Below are 18,070 nucleotides of genomic sequence, written 5' to 3'. Positions count from 1 at the left end.
GTTTGATTTTTTTCTCTATTTTTGTGAAAAATGTCATCGATATTTTGATAGGGATTTTCAGTCCACATGTGTTTTTAGAGGTGAAGTGTTACAAACAATGACTTGTTTGCAACAGGTCATTGGGTTTTGTTTTGTATGCATTCAGGCAATCTATGTTTTTTGATTAGAGAGTTTAGTCTATTTACATTAAATGCTATTATTGATAAATAAGGACTTACTCCTGTCAATTTATTTTTTGATTCTGATTGTTTTGTGGTCTTCTCTTCTTTCTTTCTTTCCATCCAGCCTTCCTTTTACTGAACATGATTTCAAGTGGTGATATGATTTACTTTCTTGCTTTTTAATTTTTGTGAATCCATTACATGGTGTTTAGTTTGAGGTTCCCATGAGACTTGCAAACACTATCTTAACACACATTATTTTAACCTGATAACAACCTAACACTATTTGCATAAACAAACAAGCAAGTCAAAAAAAGTAATTAAAACTCTATGCATTAACTTTATTTTTCCACTTAACTTGTTGTTTCTGTTTATACCTTATTATAGTATGTCTTGAAAAGTTGTCATAGATATTGTTTTTGATTCATTCTTTTTTTTTTTTTTTACTTAGGATAATGGTATGTTACACACTACAGTTACAGTATTATAATATTTTATTTTTCCCATGTACTGTTACCAGTGAGTTTTGTATCTTCAGGTGATCTCTAATTGTTCATTAATGTTATTTTCTTTCTGATCAAAATACTTCCTTTAGCATTTCTTGTAGAAAAGGTCTGGTGTTGATGAAATCCCTTTTTTAAATCTGGTAATATATTTACTTCTCCTTCATTTTTGAAGGATATTTTTCACCAGATATACTATTCTAAGGTAAAAGGTTTTTTTGTTGTTGTTTTGTTTTCTTCAGCACTTAAATATGTCATGCCACTCTCAGCTGGCCCGTAAGATTTTCACTGAAAATCCTGCTGCCAGACATATTGGAGCTCCACTGTATGTTAGTTGCTTATTTTCTCTTTCTGCTTTTAGGATCCATTCTTTATGCTTGACCTTTGGGAGTTTGATTATGAAATGCCTTAAAGTGGTCTTCTTTGGGTTAAATCTTCCTGGTGTTTTATAGCCTTCTTGAACTTGGATATTGCTATCTTTCTCTAGGTTCAAAATGTTCTCTATTATTATTCCTTTGAAAAAACTTTCTACCACTATCTCTTTCTCTACTTATTTTTTAAGGTAAAAACTCCTGGATATTTCCTTTTCATCAATTTTTCTAGATTCTGTATCCATGCTTCATTTATTTTTTTTTCTTTTTTTCTTTTTTTCTCCTTGGTGTATTTTCAAGCTCACTAATTCTTCTGCTTGATGCATTTTGCTAGTAAAACACTCTGATGCATTCTTCATTATGTCTGTTGAGTTTTCAGCTCCAAAATTTCTTCTCGATTCTTTGTAAATTATTTCAATTTATTTATTAAACTTATCTGACAGAATTCTGAATTCTTTCTTTGTGTTTTTTGAGTTTTATCAAATCAGCTATTTCAAATTCTCCATCTGAAAAGTCACATATCTCTGTTTCTCAAGGATTGGTCTCTGGTGACTTAGTTTATTTGGTGATGTCATGTTTTCCTGGATGGTCTTGATTCTTGTAGATGTTAGTTTGTGTCTGGGTATTGAAGAGTTAAGTATTTACTGTAGTCATCAATGTCTGGGTTTGTCTGCACCAATCCTTCTTAGGAAGGCTTTCCAGATATTTGAAAGGACTAGCATGTTGTGATCTAAGCTGTATCTGCTTTAGCGGGCATTCCAGGCCCATTAATACAGTGGTTCTTACAGACTCATAGAAGTACAACCTTGATTGTCTTGGATAAGATCTGAAGTATTCTCTGGCTTATGAGACCTGGTTTTCTTTCTTTATTTGCTTTTAAACAAGCAGAGTCCCTCTCTCCATTCTGAACAACCTGAGGCTGGAGGTGGAGTAACACAAGTACCCTTCTGGCCACTAGTACTAGGACTGCACTGTGTCAGTACAGCACTGGTTCTCACCCAAGGTCCGTTGTAACCACTCCCCGGCTACGATCCCTCAAGGCTATGAGGCTATGATCCCTCAAGGACCTAGTGCTCTACAATCATCAGGTGGCAAAGTCCGCCAGGCCTGTGTCTTTTCCCATAGGGAAGCATATTCTCCCAGTCCCCAGGTGGGTTCAAAGTTGCTGTCTGGGAGCTACGAACTAGAGTCAAAAATCTTAGGCATCTACCTGGTGTTCTACTGTAGTATGAGTAAGCTGGAATTCAAACTAAAAGACACTTCCCCCTTCCCAAGGGAGAGGAGCCTCACCTTGTGGCTACTGCCACCAGAGGCCAATGGAGAGTACTACCAGAGTACCAGCAATGTGCCCTTAAGGCCCAAGTGGTCTTAAGTCAGCTTGTGGTGAATCCTGACTGGCCTGGGACTCACCCTTCAGGGTCATGGGCTCTCTTTTTGCCCAGGGAAGGTCCAGAAATGTCATCCGAGAGCCAATTCTTGGAATCAGAAACCCCAAGTGCTTTTTTTTTTTTTTTTGCTCTACCACACTGTGGCCAGGCTGGTACATAAGGTCCAAGACAAAGTCCCCTTTCCTTTTCCTCTGCAATTGTCAAGCAGAAGGAGCCTCGCCCTGTAGCCACAACAGCTGAGAATGTGCTGAGACTCACCTAAAACCGACAAGTCTCTGAGTCTCACCTAAGGCCCTCACCAGAGTGCCTGGAAATCACTGCTGTTCATTCAGATCTAAGGGCCTTTAGACAGCAGGTGATGAATGCTGCCAGGACTGGGTCCTTCCCTTTAAGGCAGCAGATTCCTTTCTGACCCAGGGTGTGTCTAGAAATGTTGGCCAAGAGCTAGGGTCTTGCATGGGAACCTCACGACTCTGACAGCACTATATCCTGCTTTGGCTGAGCTGGTATCCAAGATGCAATATAATGTCCTCCCCACTCTTCTGTCTCCTCTCCTCAAGTGAAAGGAAGGTGTCTCTTTTGGAGCTGGGAGCTGTGCAACCTGGAATTAGGGGAGGGGTTACACCTGCATTCCCTTAGATACCCTGACTGCTATCCCAGTAGGTCATGTGATCCCCAGTCTAATGTCTCTGGACCCAGTTCAGCACTAATGCTCATGTAAAATTTGCAGCCTTGTGGCCTAGCCTGCATTTCATGTTTTTAGGGCCCCAGAGCACTTTAGCTCCTGGTAGTGAGGCTCACATAAACTCACGTTCTGGCTGCTGGAATTGGCAATTCCCCTCTGCCTAGCACTGGTTTCAATGCTCCCTCTGTGGGTGGCTGCCAGCTGAGTTTGGTCTGGTTGTCCTTTCTGCTCTAACAGTACTGCACTGAGTTTCATGCCTCACAATTGCTGCAGTCTTTCTCGCCCCGTGCACCAAAACTCTCTCTTCATTCTGCTGCTGCAGGGGAATAGGTGATGAGGGACATTGGCTATTCAATGCTGTTTTTCCTACCTCTTTAGTGCCTCTTCCAGCAATATGACATTATAACCGGATACTATGATTACTTACCGGATTTCTGGTTCTTATGAAGGTGTTATTTTTGTACAGATAGTTGTTACAGTGGCGTCTTTGTGGAGGGGGGCAATCATTGGAGGCTTCTATTTTGCCATTTTACTCTGCCCTCTCTCTAATAGTAGCTTATTCAAACATAGTCTACACACCATAAAATTTATTCTATTAAAGCTTACGATTTAATATATTCACTGAGTTGTGATATCTTCATGAGTAAAATGTTGAATCATTTTCATCACCCCATAATGTAACCTCAAATTCATCAGCAGTCACTGTTTATTCCCATTCCACCTTCCTTCCTCCACCATAGGCAACCACTATTTTACTCTTCCTCAGTAAGTCTGCTTTTTCTGAACATTTAACACAAATAGGTTCATACAATATGTGGCCTTCTGTGTCTGACTACTTTCACTTAGCATAATGTTTCCAAGGTTCATCGACATTGTAGTACATATCAGTACTTCATTTATTTTTATGGGTAATAGTCCACTGTGCACATATAACATTTGTATCCATTCTTTATTTGATGAATATTTGGGGTCAACTTTTGTTTATTATGATTCATGCATCTATAAACGTTCCTGTACAAGTTTCTGTGTGGATATTTATTTTCATTTCTCTTAGCTAAATACCTACAAGTAGAATGCTGAGTTTCCATGTTATCTTTACACAAAAGTTTTAACAGGAACGATTTGAAACAATTGTTATAGAACTTGATTATTATAAAATAATTATAATTCTTATAAAACTACTGTAATTGGGCAATAATATTAGAATATTAATTTAAATGTTAAGAAGATTGAAAAATTATTTGTCAGATTTAATAGCATTCAATGAAGCTACTATTAATCATAACAATTCAAAAACTGTTTTTTATTGTAACTGGTCATTATAACTTAGAAATTCTTTTTCTGTGTGTTTTAGCACTGCTATTTCTGTTTATGAACTTCATTACTGCCAAGCTGTAAATTATACAATGAGGGATTAATATGTCACACTGTAACTCTTAAGCAGTTTATATATTTAATTTTCAAGGTTTAAAATAGCTGTATTGCTATATTTGTGAATATTAAATGAGCTAGTACTGTGACAGAATATATAAAAACAGATGAATATAATGTGTAACTGCAATTTTATTCATTTACTAGGAATAAGGCATACAGTTTTGTTCTAAAAGTCACAATTTACTTTCCTGGCTTTAGTTTGGAAATGCAAGCACTAGTTTTAAGAGGATCTTCTTAAATCAAATGCATCAAACACAATTAATTGAGGTGATTTATGGTGTAAAATAACTGCACTTGCCTAGGGTAGAAAGAATAATCCACCTTGCCTAGGGTAGAAGGAATAATCAGGAGAAATTGAAATTCTAGGACCAAAAGCAGTGTTGTGGGGGTGTTACTTCTCCTCTCCAGCCCACTTCCATCATCAATCTTCTCACAATGTATCCAGTATGTTCTTAGGAGCTCATTAAGCCTTCAGCTACATTCTTTAAAATCTAGACTCTTCTTAGTCAATTGTAAGCATGTGGAATTTCAGAACAGACCATGGGATGAAATATTTGGGAAAACTTTATGTTATAATTAGATTATGGATTCAGTTACTTCTGCATTAGCATATCTAGAGATCCTGTTGTTTCCTATCTCCAACCTGCTTCTTCCCCAGACCCACATCTCAATGAATGGTACCACTGTTAACTCAGTTGCTCAACCTTAAAACCTAACAACTTACTTTGATTCATCTATTTTTCTCAATTAACAAACTGACAGGCTTTATTTTCAAAATACATTCAGAATTTCTATCTTCTTACTTCCTACACTACTCTTATCCTAGACGAAGCTGCCATCATCTCTTACCTGGATGACCGATCCTGCTTTTACTCTAGCCCCACAGTCTATTGATACTTCAACCAGACTGATCTTTTTAACACTTAAATGAGATTATATCATTTACACATTTTCAAACTTCTAGTTGGATACTCACTACACTTAAAATAAAATTCAAACTTACCAAGAAAAAATTGACCCATTAGCTCAAAGGATAAAGGGGAATTAGGATGAAATTTCTAAAGGTCCTTTTATTTTAATGTAATTGGTGTCAGTTCTGCCAAAAGGTAAATTATAATTTCGTGTGTGCATGATGTGATCATCCCTAAACACTCTTCAGACAGACATAAAAACGCAAAACATTTGACCATTGCATTTGATTGAGTAAAGTTTGTGACAAGAAAAAAACCTGAAACTATTAGCAAACAACATAAAAGTAATTAAATTAGACTTACCTATTGAAAGATACTTTCACATCAGTGTACAGTTGCTTAAGGAGACCAATTATAGATGAAACAACACATGATTTGAAGATAAAACAAAAACACGAAAATAAAATATCCATGAACACAGCTGTGAAAATATAAATAACAATACAAATAATTTATGTAAAGAATATTCATAGAAACAGACTCCCAGCATAATGATAAAAACAATTCACCAAGAAATGTTAAAATCATGAATTTTTACATCCCTAACAGAATAGACTCAAATTATATAAAATGAAATGTGACAGAACAATAAGGGACTATCAAAGTCACAATAATATGGTTGATTTTAATACACATTTATTAGAAACAAAATGACAGAAAAAATTTGTGAGTATAGAAAATTCTACTGTTTGGCCGGCAGTGCCTCATGCCTGTAATCCCAGCACTTTGGGAGGCCAAGGCAGGCAGAACACGAGGTTAAGAGATCGAGACAATCCTGGCCAACATGGCGAGACCCTATGTCTGCTAAAAATACAATAATTAGCTGGGTGTGGTGGCGCACACCTGTATTCCTAGCTACTCGGGAGGCTGAGGCAGGAGAATCACTTGAACCCAGGAAACAGAGGTTACGGCGAGCCGAGATCATGACACTGCACTCCAGCCTGGTGACAGAGCAAGACTCTGTCTCAAAAAATCAAAGAAAATTCAAAGATCATGGCTAACAAGTTGTATCTGTTAAATATGTGCAATCCTGTATCTATCAAATAGAGAAATGGGCAGATCATCGCTTGTTTATACACAGACCCAATTATTATTCATATCAGAAAAACTACACTTCCCAGACATCCTTGCCAGTTGATTTAGCCAATGAACACCATGGAAAGGCAAGAGAAACCATAGTCTTCCTGGCCATCGCATACTAATACAGGCAATATTTTCCAACAGTAGTTGCCTTTCCTTTGTAGTTTCCAGTTCTCTACTGAAGACCTTCTCATTTTATGGTCCCATTACATCTAGTCTGCCATCACATTGATTTTAGTTTCCTCAAGACAGTACTAGTTTCTGGTTTCTGATAAACAACACCTACTTCCTATATCTCTCCAAACCTAGAGACAATAGCAGCTTTCTGCTGTTTCTAATCTCTCAATTATCTCACTTTTCTGTTTGGTTTCGCTGCATAAACATCATTTGTTAGCCAATTATCAGTATTAAATTTCCTCTCTGTAAAACATACCCAGTGATTTCCAGTTGGACAACAACTAATATAAGAACATATATAACATTATGTTTGAGCAAAAACTAGAACAAATATAAATTATGTCATGTCACATCTCAAAAACATTGCTGGATATTTTCTATTTATTTCCTTTTACCATTAGTTCTCTGCTCTTCTTGCTTCCTTGTTCTATACCCTAAGTGGTTACCCACTGTGAACTATATAACCTGGATTCTTTGCTTTCTGGCTTCCAGATCGTTATGGCTAATGGGAGGCACCAGTAGGAGATTGAAGATCATAAAAATGAAGAGATCAGGGCAAATTTTCCTTACTTCTCTGCCTTTATGCCATGGTTATGGTAGTGCCCTTCTACAACTTCAATTTTGTGTAGAGTACCTATCTGCTTTCCATGACTCTACATCTCACTGGGCTCCAGTAACACTGTTTCATCCCTTTATCTCTTAACATTTAGCAGTGATAATAGTGTCTTATTGTTGATAATCCCCAGGTGCCCAGACTTTCTTGACATATTGATAAATATATCTTCATCAAAATCCCAGTTGAATGTGTCTTTTGTTATCTAGGTCATGAGTGTTTTTGAAGCATAACTAATAAAGAAAGGAAGCTTTAACAAGTTTCAAAGAATTGGTATGACACAGATGAAAAATATCTGACCAGGTATTTAGATTAGAAATCAATGATAATGCAATGTTAAAATGTAGACATATATACATATTTGCATGTATATGGATAGCAATGCAAAAACACACTCCTAAATACCAATTGAGGTGGAAAAATCACAATGCAACTTATAACTAAATGGTAATAAAGTTACTACATATCAAACATTTTATAACAATATTTGACGGTATTTTATATAGATACCTGTTATTTAGTTTTATCTATTTCTCTAACAATTTATGTTTTTTACCATTCTTTTTTGTATCTCAGGCTTTCCTCCTGAAATCTTTCTTTCTTGTGCCTGGATAATTTTTTTTTAGAAAACTCTTCAATGAAAATTATTCGTTAATATATTCTCTCAGTTTTGTTTATTTATAATATAGTTATTTTCCCCCATGTTCTTATAAGATAGTTTGTCTGCGTATACACAATTCTATGTTGATGGTTATAATATTTTATCTTAAATAAAAATTATTTTTACATTTTTTGAATAATTTATTTTCAGATCTTTTTATTTGTCTTTAACTTTCTGTAGTTTCACAAAAATACTCGGTTGTCCTTTTATATATTTTATCGTGTATTCATTAGTTCATAATTTTTATCAATTATAAAAAACGTTTAGATCTCAATAATTCCTTGAATTCCTCAATATTTCTCAATATTATTCCTTTTATATAATCACTATTCTATTTTTCGTTGTCTATGATTTCACACACATTAAAATATTTCATTCATATAAAATATAATACCTTAAATCTGCATGATTTGTAAGTAGGCATTTCAGTGTATTTGAACTTTGATAATAAAAAAAAGAAAGTGACATTTTTTTATTTACCACAGTTCAGGAACCTGTACAGGGACTGTGTGGACAAGGTATGAGACCAGCTTTCCCAAGGGGCTTTTATTGGCTCTAAAAGTCAACTTTGATTTCTTAAAATAATCTGAAAGCATGTCATTTCAGTCAAAACTTTGTTAAAATAACCAGTGTCTCCAAAAGTGTCCTATTACAAAGTAAACAGATTCCTATTGCACTCATGCAAATAATTATATTGCCATCAGTTAAAAATACTCACAACTGGTTTCCAAATTTTTGATAAATCAGGTGGAAAGAAATAGGCACCAAATTTTGTTTATAAGAGCATACATTACTCAATAATTAAAAGCTATAAATAGCTCTAAAGAAAAGATTTTTTAGCTCTGAAAAAACAAAGGATCAACAACGTTTTAAGCAAAAGAATCATAAAATGATTTATCTCAGTCTTCTATTAGTTCAGTCTGTGCAAGTAACTCCTGTTTGGCTTGATATTCATGAACATTTCAGTTCTCCATGGGAGTCCTAAAAGTTTTTCTTCTATTCTAGTGTCACAATTTCCAGAAACCTCCCCATTCAAGAGCACCTGTCAGAGTCTGATATGGTTAGAGTTTGTGTCCCAACCCAAAGCTCATCTTGAATTGTAATCCCTGGGTGTTTATGAAGAGACCTGGAGAGAAGTGATTGGATTATTGGGGTGGTTTTTCCCACGTTGTTCTCATGAAAGGGAGTGAACTATCATGAGATCTGATGGTTTTTTAAATGGTAGTTTTTCTTGCACTGACACACACTATCTCTCTTGCCTGCTGCCAAGTAAGAAGTACCTGCTTCCCTTTCCACTATGATTGTGAGTTTCCTGAGGCCCCTTCAGCCAAGCAAAACTGTGAGTTAATTAAACCTCGTTGCTCGAAGTTTGTTACAGTAGTGTGAAAATGGATGAATACAGAGTCCTATGCTGATTACAAAACCACCTTTTGGAAAGGATAAAAGTAAAACAACTGTAGATGACAAAAGTCCTAAAACAGTTATAAAGACACAATTGACAAGGAAATTTGGTTACTTCTGTGGCATACAACAGTTTTACATAATAACCATAATTACTACTAATAACATGCACTAAGACATAACAGAATCACAGGAATGTCATAGAATTCTGGAACACATACGAATAACACATTTATATAAATATAACCCAAAGAAGGTTAAACACTCTTTCATATTTGACAATATTTCCCATATGATTTTATTATATCAAATAAGCAAATTACGTTTCTTTTCAACTTTAGATGACTAATATCAAAAAATTGAGAACCAAGTAAGAATTTGATTTTGGAAAATTTGTTAAATATAAAAAGTTTAAAAAACTTGATATCACAAAATAGGATCAGAGGTCATTGTAAAATAAGTCTTCATTCAGCCAAAGTAATGACAAAGATTTCAAGAAAAAAAGGTGAAAACCTTTATTCCTTGAGAGAGGAGACTTAATTTCCCAAACAATAAGCCCTAACAAAAACAACATGAGGACAATTAAATTTCTTTTTAAAATTGTATAAACAATCTATACAATTTTAATTATTTTGACCATAATACATAATTTCCATAAGCCTTTTTATAACCTTTATAACCTTTTATTAAGAAGTTGTTAATGCTCCAAGAAAATCTTGTTCATCTGGCACAGGGGCCCATATGCTGGCCTTGCATCAGTGTGCCTTTGACATTCATGATTAATTTATAGGGCAAATGAATTTATTTTATCACTCGAAATTGGCCCCTACAATCTCACGCGCCCACCTCTTCTGTAATGGTCCCTGGGCCTCGAGTTGAATAGTTGTAATTTCTAGCCCTGTGTCTCATGAATGTAGTTTATTTTGATTGACACTTTCTACCAGGTCTGAGGTTGAGGTTTTACCTGCTGTCAATGTTTAAGATTTAAATCCAGGAGTCATTGCCCCATAACTTAACGGCACAAGGCCTTTAAAAGCACCTACAGAAAGTTGCATGAATGTAATACTCTTAATTAAGAAAACAGTTTTTAATCTTAGTTTTTTTTCTAATCAAACTAAAACTTAGTAATAATAACATACGAATTATTTCAGTAAAGCTTAAAGTCTGCTTATTAGGCCAGTTGCCCAAAGGCAAAAGACTTTCTGCAGTTTGACTGCTGTTTCCTGTGTAGATTCCTATGTAGAGTCCTTGTAGATTTAGAAAATCTACAAGTCAAAACTAATGAAAAGGGTATTTTAAATAATTAGACATAGAAAGAGTGTTTCCTGGGTTATAAGTGCAAATTTTTGAATTCGTAGAACAATTTAATGCCAAGGGCATACAATAGTGTGTTAGAAATAAACATTTCCTTTAGACCTTTAAGATAAAACGTTTCTAGCATTAGGAACAGGTAGAACAACCACAACAAAAAATACCTACAGAAGCTGAAAATAAGCTGAAGGCTATAATTATTATTTCAGGCATTTTAAAAGTAGCACTATAACAGAAAACAGTGAAATGCAGGAAGTTTAACTTTGTGTGATAAAATATATGTAACATCGTGTAATTTTATTAGAGTAAAGCAAATACCCTAAGAAAATTTTATTTTTCTAACCAATTATTTAGTGTATAAGTGATTCCTTTTTTAATGTCAAAACACGACCTCTAGAAAGACCATTACAATTTCCCTTTACTTATAGACAACTTGATCATGTAAAAGGTTTTTTTTCCATAAAACTTCTTCTTATTATAACTTGCACAGATCATTCATGACATGCTTGCACTTTCTAGTTTGTCTTGAACATTCCTCTTTCTTAAACAAGCAGTCATTTTATTGTAGGACAAAAATGTACCATACAAGATCCTTTCTCATGTAAAATTATTTTTCTTTAAGCTTTCTTACCAAAAATATCTCTTAATTCCTATAACATTCTTTACATGTCTTTTATTTCCTAGTTCCTTTTTCCTTGTTTTATACATAATGTTTAAATACGTTGAATTAGACAAAACTTATTCGCTTATTAGTACACTCATTTTTAGAATGTTTTCCTACAATAAGTATTTTTTAATTGGAAAATACTCATTAAATGGAATATCTATTATTTAACTTTAGATTCTAAATTATGACAAGTTTTTCTATCAGTATTTATCCCATTACATTTACCTAATTATTTTATTTTTTATTCTTACTTTTTATTAAAGTTAAAAATAACTTTAGTAACTTTAGACAATGACTATTATAGTTTTTTTAACTGAGATTAATAAGAAATGAGAAAAAATTACTTTAATCTTGGTTAAAAAAAGAAAAAACCTATGATAGTCATTACCTGAGGTTATTTTCTAGTCAACTATTTTACAGCCCATGAATTTGAGGTTTTTACCTAAGTAAGAACCTTAAGATGAAATATACGGTTATTTTACCAAATAATTTAAGATTTAGCTGTTTTCATTATACCAATATTAATGTCCTATTTATTAAAAATTTCACAAACAAAGATCATTCTGTTTTGGCTGGGTTTACAGTTTAATAATATTTCTGCCAAATTTTGACACCTTGTAGTATTTGGCAGGGATAAGTATGAAATCATTTAATCAATAAATGCAAACAAAAATTTATGCTGACAATTCTGAAGACATTTTTAATATTACTTAACCAATAATTGTAATGCTAACTTATCAAAGATTTTACTTAAGTCCATGAACTTGAAAAGCATTTGGGCTTATTATTTAATTTATGGGTACTCTTTAAGCCAAATTTGCTACCTTGTGGCCAAAAGCACATAATAAAAAATGTGTATGTATATACAAACACACACAAACACACCCCTACAAAGATCCTATAGCTTTTATTTTCAGAACTCTATCCATGAGATATTAATACAAACTCATTGGCTTGCAAAAACAATAACAAAAAAATGGTTCGATAACAAAAAAATAATGGTTGGATAAAACTGGATTTTATCTCAGTGGGAAAGTAAGCACAGACTTAAAGCAGGCAGAAAAGAAAGCAGATAGATAGAGAACTTAGGAACTTTGTAGTTGCAGCTCAATCTTTGAGCCCTGGATTTTCCTTGATGACATTTGCCCATCAGTTTAAAACATGCACAAAAGCAGAACTAAGGTGTAACTAGCTGGAGTATTAGAAAATGTGGCATGCCCTTCCATTTACAGAACCACTTGCAAGTAGTGGCTCCATAAAGCCAAACGAGGTACCCAAGAGGGGCCGTTCTCCTTGTCTTTCTTTACTCATAGATGATTTGTTTCCCGCGTTCTTTTAATAAAGGAGAAACTGCGCTGTGACCTAGGTTTAGTGTGGGGTGGATTGAAGTGTGCTGGTTGTGGGTGGGACTCCACCGTGTGTCACTACTGACTCATTTTTGCCCTTTTACATGTCTCGTTTTCTCTTTCCAGAGGTCTAGCACCTCTAGGAGGGCTCAAAGTGCAGAGTGACCAACTCTTACATGCACTTCTTGGTTGAGCCTTTTTAATCTAATTATTTTGGGGGTTCCCTGTAGGACCACTGCAGGTTGCAGATTGTCAACACCCCAAACACTCCCACTTGGCTCCCAGTCAGCCAGGTGTGCCTTTCAGCTGGGAGGAGCAAAATGCCCTTTCTCTTTGGAACTGAAGAAACTCAGCCTCTCAGTCTATAAAAACAGTTCAGTTCCTCACGCAAATATGCAGACAAGCCAATCAAGATTAATTTAGGCAGGAAAGGCAATGGAGAAGACTCTTTAGAATGCACCTCCAAATTAGAATTAGGATCCTAAGCAACAGCTTCCTGGGGGGGTGGTGGGGAACAGCTAAGACGACTTCCTGTAAACTGTCTTCAACCACCTTTAACTTTGTAGCTCTTCTTTGCCACTACACACACCAAGGTCAAATCCTCTCACCATAGAAGGTTACCTCTGGTACCCCCAAAAGCCAAAGAAGTCAGGTAATGCAAATCCAGGAAAGCAGAGCTTTGAACCTAAGAAGAATCTGCTCATGATCCTTGAAACTCCACAAAGAAAACAGAACACTCCCCAAAGGGGTGAGTTATTGGTTCTGAGTTCTTTAACAAAAAGGCCTATGAGACAGGTCTCAATGAATTTAGAAAGTTTATTTTGCCAAGGTTTAGGACCTTCACAAAGACTCAGGAAGGCATGACGACATGTGTTCAAGGTGGTCGGCACATAATTTGGTTTTATACATTTTAGGGAGACACGAGATAGGAATCCATATACGTAAGCTGTACATTGGTTCCATCCTGAAAGGTGGAACAACTTGAAGTGGGAGGGGTCTTCCAGGTCACAGGTAGATAAGAAACAAATGATTGCATTCTTTTGAGATTTTGATAAGCACAATTTACAAGAAAGGTCACTATGCCTTAGTCTGGCTTAGTCTAGCACAGGAAACAATCAGGTATGCATTTGTCTCATGTAATCGGAGGGATGACTTTGCATTCTACCTGTCCTTTTTCCACAAGAAACTTCCTTGTGGACAAATTGTGAGGGAGGTATGTAGTTTTAAAAACAAATATTCGTAGCTATCTTATTTAGGCATAGAATGGGAGACAGGTTTGCCTGACATAGTTCCCAGCTTTACTTTTCCCTTTGGCTTAGTGATTGTAGGGATATTTATTTTCCTTTCACAATGTTAATTTAGCATTAAAATTCTGATACAGAAAACAGTGTTTCACTGTGAGGTCTATTGGACAGGATGACCACATGCCCAGTTTAATACCTGCTACACCAGCATAATTATGAAGAGCACCAACTTTCAATCTCAGTAAAATCCCACTTTGGTAGGTAAATTATACAATCATATCGTTATTAACCCTAGTATACTCCTTAAAGTTTACTTACAACAGAATCTGGCAAAATGCAGTCTCTGGATTTTATCTTACCCTGCTGATTCCATCACACAGTCAACCAAATATTACTTTATGCACATCTGATTCAAATGGGCAAACTACAAACTCCATGTTCATATTTTTAAAGCCATTACTCAATCCTAATGTGAAAAGATAGAACATAGGAGAAATCATTTCCACAGGAAAATATCAAGAAACTATGTACCACACATCCTTGGACAACTGTAGCAGAAATGAGAAATTAAAAGTGTGCTAGTCACGAAACAGGAACATCCCAGATCCAGTATTCTGGCTCCTGCTATCTACAAGAGGATTGAAACAACCATTTGTTTTTAGTAAATAAATATTTCAAAAAGCATACATGAAAATTATTATTTTTATCAGCTAAAAAGAGCTCCATAGAAAAGTCTATTAGCAAAGTAAGTGACAAGTGACAGTGTTTGACAACTTTCAAATAATCTACACTTACATAGTTTTAAATGATAAGTGTATTAGCTTGGCCATTATTTGGATAACAGAATAAAGAATGACATAATGACATTACTGAGGAACAATGTTTCATAATGAAAAGAGCATAACTCTTAAAGTCAGACAAATCTGGATTCAAATTTCAGTTCAATCACTTAATAGCAGTGTAGCCTCTGAGCCTCAGTTTCCTCAACTATAATATGGGAAAATGGCACCTACCAAAATAAGTTGTTGAGAATAATAAATGAGATTTTATTTGTGAAGTGTCTAGCATACAGAAAGTATGCAATGAATAGTTATTAATATATTTTATTTATTTATTTATTTGTTATTATACTTTAAGTTCCAGGGTACATGTACACAACATGCGGGTTTGTTACATATGTATACATGTGCCATGTTGGTGTGCTGCACCCATTAACTCGTCATTTACATTACGTATGTCTCCTAATAAAAATAATGAAGCTAGTTATTAATATTTTAAGAAACACTTTAAAATGTCTTACAGATATACATCTACAAAGTTATATCACAGTTTAAAAAATCTTATCAATTGAGTTTAATATAGTAACTCAGGGTATCTTCAATAGCCACCTAGGGATTCAATGACATAGTGATGAAGGAATCCTATTTTTTCCTTCCAAGTTCATTATCATTTTTAGTTCCATTACACAAAAGCATAACAACCCAGTAAAAAAGTCACTTGAAGCAATGGATGTACTGACTGGATATTAACCTTCAGGATGATAAGGACCTAGGTATGCTTTCTCTTTCTCTTCCCATTGAATTCATTTAATCAATCAAGGGTTTTTTTTTTTTTTTTGGCAAATTGTGGCAACAACTTATATTTGTTATGTAAAAATATCTATATTTGGCAATCTTTCATTAAACCATCACAAATTGACTATTTTTTGGCTGAAGAAAATAGATTTTATAAAATCATGTTGATTCCACAAGCATCCACAAAATACTTGGACAAAAGAAGTATTACACTGATTGTAGGATAATATTCATGATATATGTGTCACTAAATTCATCTAAAAAGTAAAAGAGAATTATAATATAAATGTTGATGATTTGGGCATAAATATTAGACTCTTGACTACCAAACTGTTCCCTGTTTATTCAAACACTAAATATATGTTACATACAAGAAGTGAGGCTAAGAACTGTAAAGTAGCCTTTTTTTCTTTTTTGACAGCAAGGAATGTTATGTTATTCTTTTTTGAATCCTCAACATCTAACACAGTGCCTGGTACTTCATTCTGACAAGTCAGTATATATCAACTGTGTAATTATGTAAGAGAAGTAAAAACAAAATACTGCAACAGTTTATAGTGGGGAATATTGCCTTAGAGTTTTTCAGCTTGAGTGTGCATGTCAGCCTACGTACAGTACTCTGCTGGTTAGTTTTATGTGTCAACCTGACTAGGCTACAGGTATTTAATCAAACACTAATCTAGGTGTTGCTGTGGAGGTAGAATGATTATTAACATCTCTAATCAGCAGACATTAAATAAAATAGATTATATTTGATAATATAGGTAGGTCTCATCCAATCAGTTGAAATACCTTAAGAGCAAAACTAAGGTTTTGCTGAAAAGGAAATTCTACTTCCTCACTCCTGCCTGAGAGTTCCAGACTTCAGACTTTCAAGCCCCAACCATTGCATTAGCCCATGTCTTGAAAGAAATTGTGTGTGTGTGTGTGTGTTTCAATAATCCTTTTTTTCTGGAAAGCCTTCAGTGAAAAAATAAATTATCAGCAAAATAGTGCCAGTATTTCACCTAAACAACCATTAGGCAAGTTCCTGAATGCATTGACTCAATAATATTTAAGTTTAATAGATGGTATTACACCCTAATAACGAACATACAAAGTAACTTTGGAGCTTGAAAAAAATTAGTTTTGAAAAGAGTAGAGTACAGAGGAGAGGGTATCAGGCTGTGGACTTCAATAAACCTCAGTAGAGATTCCAGTCTTGCCATCTACTGGTTTAATGACCTTGGGCAAGATCTTAAATCCCTGATATACCTTATTTTCTTCAGTTTAAATTGGAATGATATAATGAAGCCAAACACAGAGGTTTGTTAGGAGGGTTAAACTTCACAATTTATACTTCAAAATAGAAGATTTAGCAAGTACGTGGCATACATAGGAGTTCAATGAATGGTAACTATACTACTAAAATAATGATTTGAGTTTATAGCTTATAATTGTCATTTGATGTTAAAATAAAACAGATACCTCCACAACATGTGAATATGTGTTTACATACGTAAGTATGTATAGTCTAAAATGCAATTTAATACATGAATTTACCTATGTAGAAAAACCTGCACATGTACCCCTGAACCTAAAAGCTTTTTTTTTTTTTTTTTTCAAAAAAAGAAAAGAAACGTAGACATAATTTAACCCAATCATTTGAAACCCTAGCTGGACATCAGAATCACTGAAATGGATTTTAAATAATGTGTGATTACACGATGCCCCAGCTCTCCTTTCTCTCACCCTCTCTCCTCCTCTCACTTACAATTCTGACTCCCACATGATTCTAATGTGCAGCCAATGTTGAGAAGCAATCATCTGATGCATATGGAGAAAGTGAGGTTGGGAATTAATTGGTTCAGTGAAGGTTATGTCTTATTTAGGAGCATTACAACTCTAGCATCCTCCTGTTGGCAACAGAGGACAACATTCTTCTGAGGCTACAGTGAAGAGCCTAGTTTACACTGATGGGGATAACTACTATGTTGACTCGCTTTTGACCCATCCACTTTAAAAATTAACATGCCTCCTTATGAGTTTGCTTTGCTCAATTTATAGACTGGCTCGCCTTGAGCAGTTCTACCACTTCTTTAAGCACCTGTGGAGTGTAGAGTCAAAGAAATTGTCTTGCTACTTTCAGTATAGCTGGGCTGTCAGAATACCGGAATAACAGAGCATATTTTTCCTGTCATCAGTGCTCCACTCAACCTCTTAACTGCTTATAATCTAGGGATGCAGCAGTGGAAAGACTGTCTATTGAAAGCAGATAAAGTGTCCCACAGAATAATGTTAAATGTTAGTCTAATTGGCACTGGCCAAAAGTATGACGCTACCGCTGTGCAAATAGTGATGGCATTTCCTGGTGTACTTAGCACAGGCCAGCATAATGGCATTCTTTTGCCACAGCAGCACCTTGACCTAGAAGAGCACATACAAGTTTTAAAATGTTGGTTTGTTAATTTAAAACAGGGACTACAGGTGGATTTAGAAAACAT

Source organism: Chlorocebus sabaeus, chromosome X (genome assembly GCF_047675955.1).
Source record: "Chlorocebus sabaeus isolate Y175 chromosome X, mChlSab1.0.hap1, whole genome shotgun sequence".
NCBI classification, from domain to species: domain Eukaryota; kingdom Metazoa; phylum Chordata; class Mammalia; order Primates; family Cercopithecidae; genus Chlorocebus; species Chlorocebus sabaeus.
The sequence above is the reverse complement of the archived record's forward strand: the minus strand, read 5'-3'. Positions refer to the sequence as shown.